The following is a 9029-nucleotide window of genomic DNA, read 5'->3' as shown; positions in this document are numbered from 1 at the left end:
TTATATTTGCTAGAATTTTACGTGATTGCATTTAATTGAAACAATATTTCTTTTGCGGAATATTTGATGTACTGTATTTGAAAATTAGTTTATGGTCTAATTAAATTTTTATATAATGTTTAACTAATTTGGCGCACAAAATTGCAAGTGTTTTATATCCAATGTTTATTTTATGAAGGCATGTTTACATAGATTAATATTGCTAAACTATATTTAATACTTTATGGTTATGCTAATTCTTATTGTCTAATGTTTTGCGATACATGACTATCATTGTGTTCGATTATATTGTCCAAGTGGAAGAAATTGTAAATATTTATATTAACATAATCACTAGGCTCGTAAAGTTCACTTAATCAATTTAATTAAATTGTGGGACATTAATTTTAACCAATAGTCGCATACATTGAATTTCACGTCATGTGATAGATGCCATACTTTTTTACTCTATAGTGAATGACATCCTGCATATAAGCACGATGAAGGTATTAAAAAAAATGAAGAAGCCACTTTTGAATGTGGTAAAGAAGTTTCACAAGTTTGATATCTTTAGAATATGGGGGTATTTAAAAATTTCAAACAAGATATACCTCATCATTATTATTCTGTGTAAAACTGACTTTTAAAAAACGTTAGAAATGAAATTGGAGACATGCAAGTAAAATACAAAAGTTGAATAGATGCACATGTTCTAACATGTGACTATTAGTCAATTTTAAATTTCATGTGTTTATCTTATTATACTTGACTTTGACATTTTGAAAATGTTTTTAGAAGATTTGGCAAATGTGTAGACGTGCAAGTAGAAAATAAGAACTTTACAAAATGATGATACAAAATTATTGTCCAAGAGGGACAAATAAATTGTAGTCCAAGATGGACATACATAAATCATCGAGGGGGATGTGTTTAAACCCATAAGGGAGTTTCCTCCGGGAGTAACCTAATTTTTGTGATTGGAGATCTCATAAAAAATGTTCAATGTGGTAGAAACACTTGCACTACGTGATTTGTAATAGCACTATTTTATTTGTGCTCAACCTTGTGGTGATAGCTCTAATAATAATGTGATGTTAGGAAGGGTTTATCACTGAATAATTATCGAGGCGAGAATTCTTGCAAGGTGTGGATCGCATGCACCCTTAGAAGACTCACCTATGTAAAAGTTACCATGAGGTCGTGGCTATATGATTAGGCTATTTCCTAGAGACTTTTACTAGAATCAAGATAAGAGGGCATTGCCATTAACGACGCTACCCACTATGAATTGAGCCTAAATTAATATTACGTGTGGAACAATGGAAATTTGGTCAAATGGACATAATTCAAGGCTTAGTCCATTATGACTTTCTCAAATAGAAATTGATATCACTAAGGAGGTTCAAATCCAAAAGGCACCTACACCTATTATACAGTATAACATTGCCACTATTATATATATTTATCTATTTTGAAAGCTTAAAACTTATGGGGATTGTTGTAACTTAAAAATAAATTCCAACCTTTCAAAATTAAAACATTTTAATTTTAAGTTTTAGCATAAAATTAAAACACCATAATTCATATGGTAACTTACATTTTAATGGTTTAATTGTGGGGGTTGATATTCACTTATAAGGGGAGGTGATATTTCATTGAAAGAAAGAACTAGAAAAAAGACAAGTTGAAGTACATTTTTCTACTATATTTTTATAGTTTTTGGCAATTCAATGTGAGGATCGTTCTTAATCTCCCTATGATCATGCCATAGAAGGAGAAACGACGGTAAGTCATATGGGTTTTTATCTTGGAGAGGTATAGTGTTGAAAGTACCTGCACAAAGGGAAGGCAACACGACTTTAGGACAGCACCTTCGTCGAGACTTGCAAAACTTGTATTCTAACTCTCTTCTTATTATTGAATTATAATATTATAATATTGTTATTCTTATGCAAATATTGAATTATGTTATTTATATTTATTAATTTATATGTTTATCTAAACACAAATCACTCATTTTCCTAACATACACATGAGCAGCTCACAACCCGAGCTAGTAGTCTTGCTTAGCAATAGTCTTCATGGCTGATTTAGCATTGCTGTGCCGAGTCTGTGACACTGCATTGAATGCAATTACAATTGTAAGTTAAGGTACGCTGGTTATCAATCTTTTTTCAAAATTTAATTTAATTAATTTATTTTTTATGTGCAAGTTGAAGTCTATAAATTGAGATGGTGGCAAATCAACGTTATTAAACAATCTCCTAATATTCTATCATCTCTTTAATAGTGTAATTTTGTAACTATTATATAGTTCTTCCTTTGTTTCTAACCATTTTTATTCAATTCGTACTTCATTTGTACCAACATTTCCTTAATGGTATACTATTGTTCATTTGGTTCTAAATATTTTTTCAGTTCCAATTTTCTATTAGCTATGTTTATTCCAGACGTAACACAATTCGTTATATATTAAACTATGTTCATGAGCTTAGATGATGATCTTAACCAATTTTTCAATATATCAAATACTCCGACATATGATTTTTCCCAAGTTTACAATCCTCAAACTATTGAAAATGTCAGTTCTATGTATTGACAATCTATGCTCCTGACGAAGAGCTAGAAAAAGCAATCTCTAACGAGAGAAAAGAATAAAAAAAATTCATTAGTCAACTCTTAATGTAGGAAGCACTTTAAGAAAAAGAAGAAGATGGAGAAGGCGGAGTATATTTGGAAAGGTTACTATAATTAATGTGGAAAAGACTTCACTTGGAAATAAAAAATTGACACCATCCAATACAATATGCATTTAGTAAATGATATGCTGGTGTTGGGGCTACTGACAGTATGCAGGCTTAACTTCAATTTGGTTTAAGCAAAGAGGGACCTTCTGGAAAAATTATTTCAAATTGGGATTATAAACAATGCAAGAATGCATGACTGACTATGTTCCTGCCAATACTGAGTTGTCACTATCCGCAATAGAAACCATGCAATTTGACGAAGTCCATTTAAACGTGTTTTCAATTCAGGTACAAATTGACAAGTCAAGGTACATTATGCAATGATTTAACTAATTTATATTGTGTTAGAAATCACCAATTATTGATTATTTAAGAAACTGTATTGGTGTCATTTCTTTACTTTTGATTTTTGGTTCAAAAAACAATAACTGCTATATTTGAATCACCGTCTATTATATTGATAAGTTATGGTAATGCATAAAAAATAGTTGCATTTAAAGTCATTGAATTTTTGCATAATCCACAATTATCGTGATTTGAGATTTTATCTACAATTTTAATATTCTATTAAATAGAAATAATTTATAATCATCCGGTTAAGATCAATCTAAACCATCCCATTATATATATGATTCAACTTACCAACTATTAAACAACCAATTAGAAATACAGGACAGCCAATTCAAAATGTCACGAAATCTTCCGCTCTTAGAGGATGTCCTCAACGTTGAGGAACATGTACTATGATATATGTGCGACTTGTTTAGATCATGAGCTAGCAAAGAACACTGCTTTTGTAACAATTTAGCTTTTGTGCCGAGTCATTCACTTATGTACTGTTCGCTCTGGGATAGTCTAAACTCATCTTATTCCTAACGACTTTCAATTGTGTTCTCTAGTATTCGAACACATGACCTCCCATTAAGAGAGACTTAAATTGACCAATTGAGACCAGGATTTAGCTTAAGTCTCCCTCAATGGGAGGTCATGTGTTCGAATATTATAGAAGATGACAAAAATCTTGAGGAGTAAGAGGGCCAAATGTTCTTCTATAACGAACGGTATGTAAGAGAATGGTCAAGCACAAGACCTATGTCGTTACAATTAATTTAAGTCTCTCTTAAGGGGAAGTCATGTGTTCAAATCCTAGAGAACGCAACAAAATGTTGTTAGGGGTAAGAGTGAAAATTCCCTCTCAAAGTAGACAATACTTAAGAGAATCATTGGTCACGAGGCTTGGTTCGTAAAAAAAAAAAAAAAAAAAAAAAAAAAAAAAAAAAAAAAATTTTTTAATTAAAACGAAAGTTAAATTTCATTGAGCATACAAGCCGTTTAGGCTGGAAAGTGTAAGTTCCCAGTGCGGAATCCGATAAAAAAAAAAAAAAAAAAAAAAAAAAAAAAAAAGCGAATTTTTTGTAACAATCCAACTTCCGTGTCCAAATCATTAAACTTATGCACTGTCCACTATGGAAGGAAATCACTCTTGTGTTTCATGGCTTTCTGTAACGTTCCTTAGGATTCGAACACATGACCTTCCCTTAAGAGATACTTCAGTTGAATTTTGGCACAAATTGGACAACTTGCACAATTGATATCAGGATTCAATTTCAAATATTGGGGAATGTGATAGAAAGTCGTGAGGAATAAGAGGGCTATATGCTTCCCAAAGCGGACAACACGTAAGAGAACGACCAAACACTATGCCTGGGTCGTTTCATTATCAATGAGCAGTACCACTATTTATGATAGAATGGAAGAAAGAATACCATTCACTATCTAAAAATAAGCAAATCGATCCCTTTATTGTGTATGAACTTTATAGTTTCCATGGTGCAAATTCAATCACCTGAATTTAAGATCAAGAGCAATTCCACATTGGTAGCACATGGATATATATTAAGTGGAGAAAATCTTATTTAAATTTCGAAAACATAAATATGAAGCTCGCACTCTGTCAAGAACAAACTAAGAGGTTTACCTACCTAACTAACTTTCCTAATTAAGTACCATTACGATATAGGTGGATCTCATTGTGAAAGACCTATTAATTCATGGGAGAGCTATAGAGTGGTGTGAACTATACAAGTTACCAATAACATTGATTAAATGAAATAATGCTTTGGTGTACAGAGAAGATCTCATCATATAAGAAGTAACCAAATAAACGATGGAATGTTTTAATGATTGCACTACAAATTTTGTTGCAAAGATAAGGTGCCTATTGTCATTTTTGATAATGTTGTGTTAACATAAACGTCATAAACAAATTGATTAACTATCTATATATTTCAACTACACATTCACACAATTAAATATTTTGCACGTAAACCAATTTTTTTCCCAATTTTTAAGCACACATTCTCTAAAAATATCACCATTCCAAAACTTATTTTTCATAAAAAAATCTTTTTAATGGCTACCACACAAAGGCTAATTTTATAATGATAGGCATTCATACAATTCTGATTATGATTTCTAATGAATGATTAATTACTTTTTAGATAATGAAAAATTTGAAGGTTTTCTTTAATTTAACCAATGTTGCCGAGCTTCTACTTTCCCATTGTGCTTGTTCTTACTCATTTTGATATAGCAAAATCTTTAGAAAATATGGAGATTGTTCTCCTTTTTGATGACATTATTGTTACAATGGAGAGAAATTTTGAAAATATTGGGAGGACTTGCCCCTATTTTTTTCCACTACAATTATGGGCACTCATTATTAACTTACAAGGTTGCAAAGATATCAATGAAAAAAATTCTTCTCATTTAAGATTTGATATCCTTATTACGCATTGTGGTATAGTGTGATATGTATTCACATGATACTACCAAACACGATAGAATTAATGATCACCATCACTGCCTTCTACCGTTTTAATTCTTTGATGATGACGTATAGGCCTACTTAAGTCCTTGTTTATGTCCCTTTAATATAAAACTCTTTAATTCTCATAATCATGTTTAGCCATGCATTTACACAATAAAATATTTTGTACGTAAGCTCAAAAATTTTCCTACTTTTCAACACTCATTCTCCAAAAATCAAAATTCAAAACATTATTTTTACTAAGAGTGGCCATAAATAAGGGCTAAGTATGAAAAATTGTTGTCTACCCATTTTCTAGCAGTATTAGTTGTAGTTAAAATGAAATCCAGTTAGAATTAGTTAGGTATTTTATGCACAACATTCTAGTGTTTTAATTCGAGAAGTGAAAAATAATTTTGATCTTTTTGCATGATATTGAACAAGTGAAAAATAATATTCAATATTATCTTGATGTCAAGTAATATATTAACACCTTCAGTGTCAATTGTAGCATTAGAGGCTCATCATATCTTGCAACATCCCGATCGTACAACACTTCGCTCCTTATAGAAAGTAGGTCTTTAAAAGTAGCTACTTACATACAAAAGTTAGCTCTATACCAGATCTATTGCAAATAGATCTAGCAAAAGATAGGTCACGAAAGAATGTAAAAACATTTAGTTTAATTAGTTCGAGAACATTCATTACACATAAGAAACAAAATAAAATGCAAGAAAATAAACTAATCCAGACAATGTAGATTGAAAATACTTTTCAAGCATAAACCAACTCTCCTATATCACTTAACAAGAATAAAAATTTACAAAAATAAACAAGGTAACATTCTCCTTCCACCGTCTTGATGATTTATACTATTTCACTAGTCTCCTTTGCCTTATTCACTATCTTCTCATCTTTTTTGCTCTCTTCAAAAGCCTTCGGGTTGGCAAATTTGGTGATGTCCGAGCCCTTGGCAACCTCATGAAAGTGGGTAAACATGGAGATGCCTAACTCGAGAACATGGACTTTGAGCTTGGCATGGGCCTGCTTTAAATTGACCCTGTGACATACTCATCCTTCTGCCTCTCGAACTTAGTAGAGGTCTTGAACTTCTCTACTATCTCAGCTCGCACCTGATCTTTTTCGAGCTTTAGGTATTTAATGTCTTTTTTCCTTACTCCAACTTCAGCTCAAGTTGTTCGACCTCAGACATAGCCCTCATCAAGTTGGCAGCTATTCGATCCCATTCCCACTCAAATACAGCCCTTTCCTTGGCCATACTCTTAGAGTCCTTTAGAAAAGTGGCCAAAGACACCTCATGTAACGAACTGAGCATCGGTGGTTAGGTCATATAATGTACATACTATCCATTTGGGACAATCTGAGCCCATTTTGTCATGTAAACCATATATGATCTTAAAACCTCTACTTTACGAGAGATTTAAGTTGAATTATAGTATCAAAGCGGTATGTACAATATAATGACTTGGGCATAGAGGGTCTGGGTGGTTAAAAACATGCACATTTTTGTAATAACACAACCTCTGTGCCAAAATCGTCAACTCATTACAACAGTGCAATTTGAAAAAGCGTCTGCCCTCTTATTCCTCATGGCATTTCATCGCAGCTTTCAGAATTCAAACTTAAGATCTCTACTTTAAGAGTTAAGTTGAATCCTGGTTTGGTGATACCAAGATTCAATGTAAGTTTCTCATAAGGCAAATGTTTTAGTTTCAAATCGTAGAATATGCGACAAAAAGCTATAAGGGATAAGATATGATGATATAATAGTTTGGGCATAAAGGTTCGGATCATTACACCTTGAGTCTTGAGGACCAAACATCTTCGTCAATGTCATTGAGCTTTTGGGACATGCAAAGGCCAATAGGAAAGACCACCTATATGTTTGGAGATTTCTCCGCATTCTCTTAGAGAGTCACAAAATGAAGGGTGAGTTTGGTTGATATATTTCTTGGCTCAGTAAATAGTTCTCAAAGTCCCATTTTATTATTCATATTAAATCTATCTATGACCTGTCGTATTTTACTTGGGAACTTGAAATCTTGTTTCTTTTGTTATCTATATTTAATAATAACTAATATGTTGGTTAGATGGAACGTTTTTAATATCTAATAATGATTCGTGCATGATCAGAGACAACGTCTATTTTACTTATCCATTTAGGACACGCATCATGTGCAGTTTATTGACCTTTTTTCGTATATCCTTTTTGTATTCGACGACTGAGATTGCTTGATGTTTCTATGGCAGACAATGAGTCCATTGGGATTCAATGATCGGGATTTGTTTCTTTGAACATTTTATATACGGGATGCTAGAACTTGCATATATTTTTCCTTACTACAAAAAATATGTTATGATATTTCCTTGATTGTTGATTTTGGAAAGAGACTCCTCATCTTTTCCATACTCATTTTAAGTGTGTCTTTGTTTTTTCATCTTCGTTATTGATTTTACTGCATTTTCTTGATGAATCTTTCTTAGTTCTTTTGTCCACATCTCATGTAATTGAATGAAACTTTGGAATTATCCTAATCTTTTTTGTGCCATGCTATTGTCGAGCATCTGCGACCGATTCCAGTGCATATAACTCAGAAGGTGGCAAAATTGACATATTTTTTGCATTTTCCACGTATATGCATATGAGAGGGATTGCTTATGGTAGAAAAGTGATGGATCTTGTTGGCTGTTGCATCATGAGCTATCAAATAATTGCGTTCCATTTCACCAAACTTGATTCCATGAACATGCTTTCTATCTTCTCTTCATCTTTTGGTTCGAGAGACCCCTGTTGATTGGAAGAAAGGATGTGTCAAGCATGGGCGGAGCCATGTGATGACGAGTGCGGGCATATGCCTGCACTGAATTTTTAGGCCCAAAACAATTATTATTATTTTTTTAAGCAATAACCTATGATTTTGCTTGATTTTAGGTATAGGTTGATTTGGACTTCACCTGTCAAAATATGAAAACTTGCAAGGAACACTCTTGGCTCCGCCCTGTCAAGTAACTTAGTTCACAAAAATATGCATTTTAGCTAGGTTATGTTGGATGGGCTAGATTTAGTTTGAAAATGTATTTGCCTTTTTTTTCAATGAAAATTTCTATTTTTATCATATTATTTGCTTTACTGTAGTCAATAAGCTTCGTTGAACTTGTACAATATGAATTCAATTATCAATCAATTTTGTTTAGCTCAAACAATAATCAATCAGCTTTATTCAGTCTGCTTCTCGTTGATAGTATTTTCTTAAGCACATTCCATTTCAATGATGTTTAAAAGGTTCAACATCATTTCCAGTGAGCTTATGTGTTCTTGATCCTACATCTTTGATTACTGTGCGTAGTCATCCTACTTTGGACTAAGCAAACCGGAGCTCATTTCTTTTTCTGTGACGAATACTTTCTTTAGCACAAACTTTCCTATTTTGATTTTTTTTTTTTTTTTTTTTTTTTTTTTTGTTTTTTTTTCC

The sequence above is a fragment of the Olea europaea genome, chromosome 6 (assembly GCF_002742605.1).
Source record: "Olea europaea var. sylvestris chromosome 6, O_europaea_v1, whole genome shotgun sequence".
NCBI lineage: Eukaryota > Viridiplantae > Streptophyta > Magnoliopsida > Lamiales > Oleaceae > Olea > Olea europaea.
The sequence above is the reverse complement of the archived record's forward strand: the minus strand, read 5'-3'. Positions refer to the sequence as shown.